This window comes from Notechis scutatus, chromosome 3, assembly GCF_049901735.1.
Source record: "Notechis scutatus isolate UNSWTSFEM ecotype Mainland chromosome 3, rNotScu1.2, whole genome shotgun sequence".
NCBI classification, from domain to species: Eukaryota; Metazoa; Chordata; class Lepidosauria; order Squamata; family Elapidae; genus Notechis; species Notechis scutatus.
The window spans coordinates 93,014,093-93,029,289 of NC_142011.1; the positions used below are offsets into that span (position 1 = coordinate 93,014,093).

The window sequence follows — 15,197 nt, forward strand, 5'->3', positions numbered from 1 at the left end:
TTCAGTAATTTGCCTTTGGCAGTGGGAGAGTCATACTTTTTCACTGTACGAAACATGTACCTCTCCCATTTCTTTTCCCAAACTGTAGATGGCAGGGGAAGAGGAGGGTCTTCTGGTGCCAGTTCTCCCAGGAAAAAGTCTACAGAGTGATGATTGAAAAAAAAATATTTCACTGCTTTCCTCCAACAAGTTGCTCTTTTGTCTTACAATAAATTTGCACCTCTACAGATTGGACACTGCAATGTCTACTCAATGGAGAGTATTTTCATACGCATTCAGTGGTCTTTTAAAAGAATTACCCCAATAGCTTTGGTTCTGCAGTTCCTACTCAACAATAGGGTTGGACTGCTGTTCCATCTGTCCGCTCCCCTACTTCACTTGGTCTTAGAGACAACCTTGGGAATTTTTAAAGAGAGAAACTTGAATACCAGTGTTTTATTGTGAACCACTTCTATACAGCAAGTTCAACAAAAGGAAGGAAATGATAGATAAGATAAAACATCTTCATAGGTGGCTTAGGGATAGAAGTGGCCAAACTGGCACTAAGCTGCAAGTGATTCAGTGGAACAAGCAATTATTAAGCATAATAGGATAATAATGAAACACGGAGTAAAGGGCCATGTTCAGCAAAATCCAACAGAGTATGGAGGTTGAGTTAGGATAAGGAAGGCATAGGAGTAGGGGCATGTGACAAGGGGATGAAAGAAACATGGTGACCAAGAGTGATTTAGATTGCATGGGGGCATGGGAGAAGTAAAAACTATGTATTATAGTATATGTTTGGGAAAGATGCTCCTGAAATAATATAAGAATATAAGTAGCAACACAATGGCATGGATGCATCTTTATGTCCTGGGGTGGGAGTGACCAAGACAGCTGGAAGTAATCTCAAACAAGATAAAGCAATAGATTTTTTTGTGACTGAAGTGTTTCATGACTGGGCATGTCTACTATGACAGCAATTTTGTGAATGTCCAATTCCTGCAACTGCATTTTAATATTTTCTCAAAATGCCTTCTGTGCCCATGGCCCCAAAAGGGTTGGAAGCTCCTGAATATTTAAAGTTCAACAGATGGACAGGACAGGAACCAGTATAAGGTGATATATTATTTATCTGCAACAATTAGTAGACATTGAAGGGGAAAAATAAATTACAAGCACATCATCTTTTGTTTATATGAATTTAGTGTGTGTGTGTATACTGCAGTACCAAAGTAAACAGACTCATATGGATAACCAGTAGCATTTAGTTTTCTATAATTCTAAATATACCAGTAGCACATTATATTCCGTAAGGGTTGTGGCACAATTTTATATTCATAGCATCTGTAAGATTTTCAATCAGTCTGAATAAACAAAGAACAAGATATTCCATTAAATCAATGAGTTATCAAAACCACTACAACATTTCCAACTATCTGTTCACAGGCTGTCGAGTTCAAAACTTTCATATAACCATAATGCCAATTTTTATTTGTATACAAATATGCCAATAAACATACCTGAATTTAGCATATGTGCATTCTCATTAATACATCTCTCCCTTTTTTTTACTGCAGTTCTATCATGCAAACAAAGGATTATTGAAAGTATGTGATGGAATTGACTGCCTGAATCTCTTAAGTGATTTTGAACTCCTGCTACAATACTATAGATTGGAACAACTGCCCTGATCTGACACGATGCCAATCTTTGCTATAAAACTGCAGGCACATAATTCTTAATACTCACAAGAAACAAAGTGGACAATAGCAGCCATAGATTGCTTTCTTAGAAAAATCAAGATTGAAAACCCGAGAACAAGCAGAGCTCAGAGGCAAAACACTGCATCTTTCTCCCCCTCTTTCAGTGACAAGGCAAACCCACATTTAAATCACTGAACTTTATATACCCTATTTATATCCAGCCTTCCTGCTAAAACAAACAAACAAAAAACCCTTCCTATCCAGCCTGCAAGATCATCACCGAAGTAGTAACCTAACCGTAGGGAAGAGCCAAAGAGCAGCAGGTGCTGTTAAAACCCAGGGAGATTTTTTGCTCCTGTGTGGATGCTGCAATAACAAAAGAATGCAAAGAGGCGCACAAGGGTGAGAGAAGAAGAAGTAGGTCTCAGATGCGCAACCAACGTCGGTCACAAGTTGGGCAGCAACGGCACACTGACACACACACACACACAAAACACAAACACACCCCCTCTGACCTGGAAGGCAGGACGGCAGGGGACGACGCGAGAAGGCAGGCAAGGTCACTAGCGAGAGGAGAGTTAAAGAGCCTCGTCCTTCCGCCCGTTCAGCATCCACGCAGCCCCACCGAGGCTGCCTTTCTCCTCCCCGTCGCGTCGCTTCCTCCACTGGCGCCAGTCCCTTCTCCCACCCACTCCTTCAAGATTTCCCACCCGCCCCGACGTCCGATCCCCAGAGGCCTCCCTCGGGCCTTCTGCATTCCCCCTAACTCCTCCTGCACGGCTTTCCCAAACCGCTTCTTCAGCGTCGCCACCTCAGCGAAGCCCTGCCTCGGCGGCCAGCAAAAAGACCCGCCGGCTGCCGGGAATCGCCCCACACCAAAGGAGAGACTCACCTATAGGGCGGGCCTTTCCCAAGCCGCCGACTCTGAAAGAAAATCGGGGTGAGGGAGGGAGACGCACAAAATGGCGGCAGGAGCTTCCCAGGGGTGTGGGAGAGGAGGAGGAGGAGGAGGAGGAAGAGCCCGTCCGCGGCTTGCGGCCACCGGCGCCCACAAACGCGGGCCCGTGGCCGGCGGGTTGCTCTGCTCGCTTCCTAAAGACCCGAGTGGCGGCGGGCCGGCTGTGTGGTTGTCAAGCGGCTTCGCCAATCGCTGCTCGGGAAAAGCGGCTCCGCGGGGCCCGGCGACGAGGCTTGGGCGGGGTGACAGCGCAGCCGCCTGAATGGAAAAGCGACGAAAGGGGCGGCAAGGGCGGCCGATGGCTGCATAGAAGAGCTCCAAGGAGCGGCGTTTCCCAGGCGTTGGTGGTGGCTGGACCGGAGCCCAAGTCTAGGCAGAACAGTGGATGGGGCGGCGGCGGCAGGGATTGGGTTGGGAGGCAGGCAGGACGCGGCTTCATGGGAACAGTCCAATAAAAGAGCAGCTCCCGTTCGTTGGATCCCTTTGCCTTTATCTCTCGCCACGGATCTGTTTTCGCCCCCTTCCCCCCCAGAAAGGTGCGAAAGAGATCTTGGCCGGCTGGAACGTGTCGCTTGGGAAGGCTCCTCACTGCAGGGATCTTGATTTATTTAGGGTATTAGCCGTTCTCCAAAGGACCCCGGGGGAAGCTTGCGTGAATGCGAATAGCAATAGCACTTAGACTTATATACAGCTTCACGGTGCTTTACAGCCCTCTCTAGCGGTTTACAGAGTCAGCCTATTGCCCCTAAAACTATCTGGGTCCTCATGGTACAACCATGGTACAATGCAAGAAATATCCGTGGGTTAAAAACGAAATGGGTGATGTGCCACCGAAGTGGGCACTAGGCAATCTAACCGCCGTGCTAAACCGAGTTTCTCCTGCCATGGAGGAGGGAGGGTTAAAAAAAAAAAAGTCAGGTTATGTCAAACAAATCTCATTTACGAGGCGCGGCGCCACTTTTAAAGAGGTTTTGCTTCCGATACCTCAGATCTGGTTAAAGGATGCAGAACCACAGGGTAGAGGATAGTTGACATGGCTGGTTAAAAAAACAAAAAAGGTGATCCTTTTGATCCTTCCGTACCCTAAGTTTAAGATAGCAAAGCAATCTCTTAGAACTCAATTTTGCAAACTTTGTTAGTGGGAAGCAAACAGACTTGGCGGGGAAACTGGAAAAGTAGGCAGCAAAGGTGACACGCCTCTTGTTTCTTCCCACACAACTCCTTTATTAAAAAAAATTCCATTTGAAGTTAGTTTTTGTAAAAGAAGGGCCGTACATCTGTAATTATATAGACTCTAGTAAAGCTTCAAAACAGTTTAAAAGGAAAAGCTGCAGAGATGCACAAAACACAGCCATTGCCATTTATTAACTTTACCAACCCACCCCTCATCCATAATATTTTCGCTGGATTACAGTTTTTTCTTCCTAACCTGTGTTTATCTGTGGTTTGGGGGACAGAACATTTTAAACATGGGGGTATGGAGTGGTGTGGATATTACTTGTATTTGTTTTGGGATGGGATTTTTTGGGGGGGAGGGGGGAGTTGTTGCCTTTTTTAGAATCCGTACCTGACATTTTTCTCTTAGTTGTGTAAAATTATGCATTTGGCCTCAAAAAAAGGGACCAATTTTCATGTGAATTACATCGAAATTTGGAACTTGGGGGGAAAAAACCCAAACCCCCAAATCCATTGCAGTTTCACTTTAACCTATCCTGTTCAATCAAGAGTGTCTTTTCTTAAGATGTTGCATTCCATTTAACTGTGTTTCCTTTGCTTTGAAAGGTAAGGTAGCCTTCCATTGCCATGCCCACTACATGTGTTCAATTCCTATCAGGATATTTTGGAATTTTCCATCCTTTGAGATATTTTACTAAATATTTGTAGGTCTGCTAATTCTTTTGTGCATGTGACTAGCAAAGTCATATATAAGAAAGATATATAAAACTGATAGCTAAATAGTTCCTCTTCACACAGACTTTAAAATGTCCTGCAAAATAGCTGATCTGGTACAAGCCTTAAAATCTGAGCATCTTTTAGAGATTGTAGTAAACAGACATACTGTAGGTATTGTATCCTTTAAAGGTAAATCTGACATAAAATTATTTTTTAAAAAAACAAGTTTTATTAATTCTTCAAGACATACAATACATAAATACACAAAAACACAAAAACATAAAAGCATAAAAAAACTCTTTTCTGAAAGTTGCTTAGTCCCGGGTTATAACTTTTGGTACAGACACAAATTCAAATTCATATTCCTTTTATATACCATTTCATATCTTATTAACATTTTCAATTTTCTATATAGCTTCTCCTCTCTTTTAAATTTTCTCAGTTTTATTTTATTTATCTCCTCAATTCAGATCATAATATTTATTATTCTTTGTCTGTTCTATTTCCAGCCATCCATTTATTTTTCTTCTTTAAAAAAGAAGAAAAACTTCTCCTGTACACTATATGGAGTATGATGCCTTTATCTCTCTCCCCTATATTTATAATACTCAATATAAAACACATAACTTACATTGGGATTCTGTCTGGTACATTCTAAAATTATACTATGTTATCGAAAATGATACAAATCTATTCATTAGCATTGATATTCATTTATATCTTGAACGTTTAACACATTACTTTTCAATTAAATCACATACTTTTATGGGAGCCCTATTTTTCATAGTTATTCCCCCCCACATCACATATTATAGCTCATTATTTCATTACGATGTTCCTCCTTCTTCTACTTCAAATCTCTCATTTCACAAAAAATTTCGCTAATATACCATAGTCTGATCATTAATATTAACAATCATTTATATCTTAAACATTTTATCCATTTCAATTAAATATCATGCCTTTGTGGGAACAGTTATGCTTTCCAAAAATTATTACCCCCCACAATCTTAAATCATATTTCATTGCAGTACTCCTTTTTTCTTAACAAAAATTTCACTAGTTTATGTTAAATATTTTATCACATTTTAAATTACATATTATTTCCAATTTTCTATGGTTATTTCTAAATACAAATATAAAAATACAGTCTTATGTACCTTTCTAGAATCCCTTTATCAATAAGGTTTATCCATTATCTCTAAAAAAACTTTTGCTTCTTAACATCTTGCTCCCCACCATTAGGGCTTCTCATCCCTTCCTTTCTCCCTTGCTTCTTCTTCTCCTTGTCCTCTTTAACCTCTTGTCTCTCCACCTCCCTTTTATTCTGTTTTCCCCCTTTCTGTTGTTTCCTAACATAATGTCCCTTTTTCACCTTATTCTTCTCTTTTTGGGTTGTTTTTCCAGATCTTAGAGTCCTCTTTTCCTTTTTCTCTTTCTTTTTCCCTTCTCCAACCAAAGTCATTTGTTCATCAAAGATGGCTTCTTCTTTGTCCCCTTCATCCTGTTGTTCATTCTGTTTCACATAAGTATAAACCGCCATTTCTAAAAATTGAAAAATAGTGCCAAGACCATCTTTCCCTTCTTGTTTTTCTTTTTCATATTTTTGATATACAAGTTTCAATCCATCCACAAGTGATGCCATTGTGTAGAGAAAAAGTTTTTCCAGACAACCACCCAGATGTTTTAATCAGAAATAATTCTCAAAAGTTCCAAAGTCACCAAACAATCCAAACAGGCTGTTTCTTTTAAATACCTTCTTCTTCTTCACTTTCTCTTTCTGGAGTTAAAGTTTAATCACAAAGTTCCCTTTCAAATATATTTTTTGGAAGTCTTATTGATGTTTAGTAACTCTTTAAAATTCTAGGCAATCTTCTCCTTATTTTCAAATTTTGCTCCAATTTTTTTCCCTCTCCCTTCCCACTCACAGGCAAAAGGATTTTTTCCCTCCGCTGTCACTTTAGGAAGGAGAGTGGATCAAAGAAAAAAACTTTCCCTCTTAAAATATTCGCAGCTTGTAACTCTCACTAGAGACAATACATACTTAGCAACCTTCAAGATTCCAGGTCACTTTCTCTTGTCTTGTCCCGGTTAGAAGCAACTTTCACTATTCTTCCGACTTTCTCCCTCGTGCACCTGCTTGTCTGGCTGAAGATTTCTTCGTGGCGGCCATTGCTGACCGCCGTTCCTCCGCCTTGGGAAAAGGGGGTTTAGCCGGCTGGGGAGGGGGTCTGCGACACCCCCAAACCCCTTTCCAGATCCCCCCTGTATTCAGCTGCCTCTACGGGGCAGCTATATCCCCCAGATCCAAACGGATCGGGGGAACCTTGGCGGCGAACGCAGCAGGGTGTTGCAAATCCCTGCCGCCGCCGCAAGCTTGCAAACCGGAAGTTCAATCTGAAATAAAATTATTGAGGACAGATGTATACATTATCTCACAGACAGTGGAACTGCTCTGTTTTCCTCTCTAAAGTACTTTTCCCTTATCTGAAAATCTGAGGTACTTTGAGTTTCTGACAGCCTATAGGATATGCCTATGGGATATTTTGTGGAAACAAGTTGGTCAAATGAAATTTAAAAAGTCACAGTTAATGAATCTTTAGCAGTTTATTGTAGTGTATAAGCTTCTTACAGATCAATGTTTTGTTCCTATCTAAGGGGTTGGTATTTGAGACTTGGGTGCTCTTTACTTCATATAAGGTATTTTCTCATCCTGGATATGATCTTTCCGTTTCCTCTCCTTTCTATGACTGTATTATCAGCTATTGTTAAATGCATATGGCTTGTGAAAAAACCTCAAGGATTCTTCTGGAAATTCCTATTCACCACACACTCAGGTCTAGGGTTTATTTTGTGTTTATCTATCAAACTAATTTAAATTAATGCTGAAAATATCTTTTAAAAAAGGATAGTTGTAATTAAGATGACTTTTTATGCTTTCTTTTTTAAATTTGGAGTTTTGAATATTTTTAAAGTAATTTTTTTTGGCACTGTATTCCGCAAATTGTATAGATGTATGAGATAACTGGAGCATCATCAATTGTGTTCAGATGCTGAAGACTGAAAAAATATAGGCAGTATTTAAAATACTTTGTTTGATTTATATCTCATCCTTATTGGAAATATGTGCTTTTGATGCCTGAATTTTTCTACTGATTTTTTTAAATAAAATTAATGAATGCTTTATGGTATATTTTCAAGAATAAAGTTTCTTATACTAAACAACAGGAACAAAAATCTCTCAGCTTTGTCTTATCACAGTAGTTGTCAATGGAAAAGGCTCAGATGATTTACAGATAGTATGAATGTGTCCTGCTTTTAATGGTAAAATGCAAGGTTGTCTTCATCAACTGATTTATTCTGGAGAATGTCAAATAGATAAATATAAATGTGCCTCAATAGTTGTGACAACTAGTAATTCTGTGGGTGTGTTTCAAGATGTGCTCTTAAACTATGTGTAGTCATACTGGTAATTGAAGTATGTCAGTCCCCAAGGTATCCTCCATGGTACTACAGGAAAAACAGGCGAGAGTATTTTTAAGAAAATGGCACAAGCAATTAATTTTAGAACCTGTAAATTAGTTGAATGTTTTGTATGCACACTTTCCTTCTGCTCCATAACACAATTTCTTCTTGTAAATAAATTGGGTGGGTTTTTTTTTTTGGCTGAATCTGTTAAATTTTCTTGAGAACTGGCATTATATTACTGAATCTCAACGTTTTCCCATAAATTTAGGAAAGGCAGAAAGCATAACTATTTTTTTCTTTTCATTCCCCTTCACTTGCTCTTCTTCTTACTTTCTAACTCTTTTTGTTTGGAATACTTTTACTATATTGAAAAATTATAATTGAAAAAAACATCCCATAAATTTAAACCACACACATACACACACACATTGATTACTACTATTAACCACCTTGATACTTTCTCAAATGAACAATTACAGTATGTCCAAAAATTTTCATAAACATCCTTACTGCACTTCGACATGGATCATACAATTGTCATATATGTGTTTTGTGTCATGCTAGAAGACAAAACTCTTCTGAAATCATATCCACAGTAACCTTTGTTTAGTGACCACAATTTAGACTGGCAACTTGGTTATTAAGTGATATGGTCACTAAATTAAATCATGACTATGCTTATGATCTTCAGCTTTTCTTTAATGTATAGCCCTACAAATGTCATGAATATGAGGATTGGTTGGAAAGTTGCTTTTTCATCATCATCATCATAACTGCAAATAGTAGCTAAACAAGGTAGTTGCTAAACAAGGATTATCAGTATATGGTAATTTATGATACAATAGCACATGTGTGTGTGTATGCAGTAGATTTATAAGTGCAGACCTATCCCAATTAACTGCCTCAGTTTAATCCAGATCAAATATGTACTGTAATTAAATTCAGGAAAATCTCTACACTATTTTGGTTTGGACTCTTTGAAAGAATGGGATGTAAATATAATTGGCAATTATTCAGGCTTCTTCTTATAGGATATGTTCATGGGAGAAAACTTATCTATGCAATCATAGTGAATATGCCTTAAAATACTGATAAAACACAAAGGGAATTCTAGTAATATATGGAAATCAACTTAAGTATGCAGTTTGAAGAAGTGGGCCATGAAAGAACTATCATCCACAAATTTATGCAAGACAATAAAATTTAATCTAAGAGACGTCCCATTTTGCCATTCAGCTCGTCTCTGGCAGTGACATGGGGCAGAACTTTCCATGCCTGTATTGGCCTTATCAGCCATTTGCCAACACACCATGGACAGTCCATTACTCACTAGATGTCAAGGTTCTCTTCAAAAACAATGGATGAACATCATCAGCAGTGCTGACCTCTTGGATTTTTAAATAATTTTTAATTGGCCATAGTCAGACATTTAATACTTTAATAAGCAGGACCTTACATTAAAAGCTATAATCAAAGTAGTATTTTCCATTATTTTTGGGGGGGCAGCCAAAAAAGCCAACGCAATCCTAAGCTGCATTAACAGAGGATTCAATCAAGATCACGTGAGGTACTAATACCACTCTATAAAGCCTTATTAAGACCACACATAGAATACTACATCCGGTTTTGGTCACCACACTAAAGAAAAGATGTTGAGACTCTAGAAATAGTACAGAGAAGAGCAATAAGGATGATTAGGAACTGGAGGCTAAAATATATGAAGAATGGTTGCAGGAACTGGGCATTACTAGTCTAGTGAAGAGGACCAGGGTGACATGATAGCAGTGTTCCAACATTTGAGGGACTGTCATAGAGGAAGGGGCAACCCATTTTCCAAAGCACCTGAAGGCCAGACAAAAAATAATGGATGGAAACTGATCAAGAAGAGGTTCAGCCTAGAAATAAGGAGAAATTTTCTGACAGTGAGAACAATCAACCAATGGAACAGTTTGCCTTTAGAAGTGTAGATGCTTCATTACTGGAAGCTTTCAAGAAGAAACTGGACAGCCATCTGTCAAAAATGGTACAGGATCTCCTGCTTGAGCAGATGGTTGAACTAGATGATCTACAAGGTCCCTTCCAACTCTGTTTATTCTGTTCTGTTTTGTTCTGTTCTGTTTTTGCTATGAAAGATATTGGCTTATTTGCCAGTACATGAAATTGCCACCTGAAAGCTTCTTATTTCCAGTTTTGAATCTTTTCTCACATATTCTACTGCTGAAGAAATCTGGTTTGCCTTAAACAAGATCATGTACTTATAATTATATAACAGACACTTCCATTATGAATGAAACTAATTTCTTTAAATACGTTGCAATGATCCAACATTTACTTCATTAACAAAGGTCTTTTAAAAAGACCAGTTTGGGTTTTGTTGTTCTGGGCCAGGTTATGCTATGGCAGAGGATCACAGATAGGAGCAGGATTGGACTCCTAGAGAGAGGTGGTTTGTCTACCTGAGCCTGCAGCTGCCATGGCAAAGTGTATTCACCAGATTGGCCACCATTGTATTGTTAGACATTGCCCATTGATATTACTAATTATAGCTTTAGAAACAAACAGGGTTTTGTGGAAAGACATTGCTTGATGCTTGTACCTGTTGGTGAGGAAATTGAGGTGAGAAAGAGAAACTGGTAAGAGAGTTAAAAGCAAAAGTAAAGAGCTAAATTTTCTGTTTGGTTTTGGAGAGAGGTGGGATATAAGAATGAATTCTGATGAAGAGAAGTTTAGATTTCAGGAAAAAAATTGGAGAGTTACCAACTGACTTTGTAGGACAATGTCTTGAAAGGGAAGAACGATCTTCTCGAGTGCAGCCAAACAGTAGGACTATGGTTGGCAGGAATTTGACTGAGTGCAACAGAGATGGCTAAATTGAATACAAATAAGATTGGATAATAGAATGGATGAACAATTAGAACCCCAAATATATTCTGGAGGTTGGGGATCTGATTATATAATAAGAGAATTGAAGCAAAGAATGGAGATCAGTTAAGTAGGAATGTAGACTCACTGGTCTGCAGATATTTGAATTTATAGATTGAGAAGTTAGGCTTTAGAACAAGTGGAGATTGCTAAATATATTTCCGAGTGGCACCTCTATATGGGCTGCTTGACTTCATGAATGGATTGGCAGTAGAATTCTCTAGGCTATGGAACTGCGATATTTTAACATTTTCCTTTGAAGAAGGATGAGAGGCAACCCATAACTTCATGCTGGTCTGGTCTCATCCTGTAATGGCTATAAGAATAACCTTGAGGAACAGAAGGAGCAGTTGTTACAGACTAGGTAATGGTCTTGTAAATGAAATCTGAGTCCAAAGCAAGAATATAATTAGAGAAAGCATCTCAGAATTGACCCTCCCTAATTCTCTGGAACCAAAAGGTGAGGAGTGGAGAAGTTAATTCAGAATCACAGGATTCTGTTGCTGAAATTTAAAAAAAAAAGTAGAAAAGTAGTACAAGTACTCATAATTTTGATTTCTTGATCTGGACTAAGTCAAAGGACTGACACATCCACAGCCTGAACCATATTGGAGGTCTGATATCTGGTTTTTATCTTAGCACTGGTGCAATATTATTTGAGAATAGAGGAATGATTATCTGTCTCTTATTATAGTAAGAATGCTTTGTGATATGGAGTTGATAGGGAGGATGGATGTACCTATGTAATAAAAATTACTTTGTTTCCAGAGTGTGGTGAGGGTTATGATGAGCAATTCTGCTGAATGTTTAGCTCACCTGTAGAAATAAAGAGGTGACAGCGGCTCTTGATGGGATTCCACCTAAATGCCCTCTTTTAGTTTAGCAATTGAGAGATACTTCTTGATTTAATTAAGAGCTTTAGAAGGTAAAGTGAATCAGGAGATGTCTAGAGCACTGTTGGTGTAAGACAAAGAATGAATCAGAGAGAAGATGTGTTCAGGCCTAAATGGTACTCAGAGCACCAGAATGTCAACATTTTTTTCATTTTTATGGCACTTGCAAAATGCCATCCAAAACGTCATCTTAAACTATGAATTCTGAGGAAGCAGAGAAGGTTCTGTATCTCGTCAGCTTCCACCTGTAGTCTGGATTGTTTTACTTTTTTAATTATTTTAAATGTTTCATCCTTTCCTTCCTTATTGAAGAAAGTCTTCAGTCACATGACTAGGATATGGGTTTGGACTATGGTAAATGTATCTATGAATAAAAGGGTGATGCCACCTGCTTTGAAGAAGATGCTAGCCATCGCTTGATCTCAAAATTCTGGATGTTGACCAGGCTACCCTTTCTTGGAGGAGACCAAGAGAAAGAAATATATTTATCAATAATTATGATAATGAGATAGCTTCATAAATGTCTTAGATCAAGTGTCACAAAAATAAAGTAGAAATATTTTTAATTTCTTTTTCAAGGTTGGGGCAGAGCCTATTTTATAGATCTATCTGTAGTAGGGATATGTGCACGGAAAAGCTTTATTACTTTCAAAATATGGTGTCTGACATTTTATGAAGAATTCTGGATTTCTTTGAGTCTAGGGCTCAAAAATTTACATGTGGAGGGAAATATATTTATACTCCTGATGTTAAAGAGTAGGTTCAAGAGATATATTTATCAATTTTTTAAAATGTCTATATGATGTAGGAGAAGAAATGTCAGAATCAGGGGCAGAATTAAAAGAGGGATCAGCCTAGAATCCCTACATCTCCACAAGCAATCCAACCTCTTTGAATTCCATTGACCCTTATCTAACTCCAAGTAGATGCTAACCGTTAATTGAGAAAATTCCTGTGCATAGACTGTTTAGCAATAAATCAGTTTAACTGGACCTTCTTGTGTGGATCTGGTATTTTGTACCTGACAATATATACATACATAATCCATATTTAATAATGTTAATATATTGATTTGAACTAGCTTTATATTATTACCTATTTTTCTCATTGATAAAAGATAAAAAAAAATAAAAAAGCATTTCTTCTCATCTTCTGGGAACTAAAAACTGAGATACAGAAACCTCATATCAGGTTTTTCAATCAGGGATGGGCTCTAAGAACATATTTATACCTGAGAGAATTTTTACCCTCTTTTATTATAGTATATCAAAGCATTCCTTGCCTGGGAGTTGGAGAATAATTTATGAAGACATATCTTAGTCAATTTGAGGTGTGGTTGGGAGCTATCATAGTGAAGGAAGTCTGTTTTTTTAAGAGGACCATACATAGAAGAAATGTCATATTATTGCCCTTGGGGTATTTTTAATAGTTTCCTACATTCCAAACTGAGGATGATGGGAATTATAGTAAACAACATCTGGAAATATGTGAGTAATATCTACACAAGACTTTTGGATTTGCTTATCCAATTTCTTGTACAATGAGTTTTAAAGTATGTTTTTTAAAAAAGAATAGTGATTCAAAGAAATCATAATGCATGTTTGGTTACTTTCATAAACATGTTTATATTCAGAGGATCTTGCCAGATCTTATTACCTCAGTAAATTTGCTGATGTGGTAAGACAAGTGATGCAACGCTAAATACTAAGGTCGTTAGAGTATTGCCAATATAAAAATGATATTAATAATTTTTAATCATTCAATCATGGTAAATTAGTAGTATTAAAATTTCAGGAATGCAATTAATATATTTCACAAGATATGGCAGCACTGAAAAGGTTTAACACTGCGTTATTCTGCTTCTAACCAAAGAATGCAGTTAGTTTTCAAAGTGCTACAAAGGCTGACATGAAGAGTACTTGAGAAGCAGGCATGGAGGAAACTGTCCTCCTTTTGAAGAAACTAGAACGTATTCCTCTCCCAACACAGAATTCTCAGGTGCTGTTTATGTGGAAAAACTGATCCCGAGTCACTCAGCCACCGATTGAGATACTACAGAGTCTCTGAATACACAGCGATATTTTATACAAGCAATGCCTGACTTAAGACAATTGAGCCAAAATTTTCCATTGCTAAGCAAGGTAGTTGTTAAGTGAGTTTGCTCCACTTGATGACTTTTCTTGCCACAGTCATTAAGGGAATCACTGAGTTGTAACATGGTTAAATGAATCTGGCTACCCTGTTGACTTTACTTGTCAGAAGGTTGCAAAAAGTGGTCACCTGACCCCAGGACACTGTAACTGTCATAAGTACATTCCAACTGCCAAGTATCTGAATTTTGATCATGTGACCATGGAGATGCTGCAACGATTGTAAGTGTGGAAAATGGTTATAAGTCACTTTTTTTCGTGCCAGTGTAACATCAAATGCTCACTAAACAAATGTTGTAAGTCAAAGACTACCTGTAATTGAGCCCCATTTATAAATATTTTACGTTAATCAGAAACATTGACATGGTTATAGTTTTAACCACAGCATGAGTTTAATGTTTTTCAAACTTGGCAACTTTATGATATATGGACATGGACAGATATTGGCAGGGGAATTCTGGGAATTGAAGTTCACACATTCTAAAGTTGCCAAACTGCAAAAGCCCAATCTCAATGGATCTCAAAAAGCAGATACATTCATGGATTGACAGTAAAACTTTTGAGTCTTGGGATGCAAAAGGCAAAATTTGAGTTGAAATAAATCAATTAAATAAATCAATTAAATTAAATAAATCAAATAAATAAATCAATTAAATTAATGAAATAAATCAGTTAAAACAAGGTTTTATTTTTCTGGGAAGGTGCTCGAGTGTCAACTCGTAAAGCATTCCTGGCTTTATTTAGTTTAATTAGGTTTAATTAGGACATCCGTTGGAACCCTGACATCGAGAGGTTGGGGCCAGTGGGTCAGCTGATGGGAAGACTAGAGGTAGCACTGGGAAGATTTCTGGGAAAGTACTGAGGGAAATTGCCATGATTTAACTTCTTTCACATGCTTTTGGCCTGGATGATTGAGTCTACATTTACATATTGCATTTAATTTGGGGGAGAAAAGTTAGTTCATTCCAACGATTCTCACTCTATGCCTAACCAAAAATTTTTCATTTGACTGAAAAAGTTATGTGGATGAGTAATGAAATATTCTTTGGTCCAGTTATTACGATTTAACCTTTCGACATATTGAGGGAAATGGGATATGGTGTGATCTAATGCTAGCAGCAGTCATGGTGGACAGTTTGAGGAGTCTGTGAAGAAGTGAAGGAGCAGTTTGTGCTTTCTACAGCTCTTAGGCTTGTAGTGGATTGGGACTATTGCTGCAGGTAGCTAG

The 15,197-nt window shown here is 38.0% G+C and overlaps 1 protein-coding gene across 5 annotated transcripts in view; it reads right to left on the bottom strand.

The window, feature by feature from the left end:
- WDR47 (WD repeat domain 47) overlaps positions 1-3,074 on the bottom strand; it is a 46,792-nt gene extending 43,718 nt beyond the window's left edge. For 2 of the 5 annotated variants that reach the window (XM_087960771.1, XM_087960770.1), the window contains exon 1: positions 2,578-3,001. The gene's annotated coding sequence lies outside the window, so the exon portion shown is untranslated. Of the gene's footprint in view, positions 1-2,200; positions 2,347-2,577 lie in introns of those variants that run through there. The other 3 variants (XM_026671749.2, XM_087960772.1, XM_026671748.2) reach the window with 3 other exon arrangements.
- Positions 3,075-15,197: the final 12,123 nt, after the last annotated feature.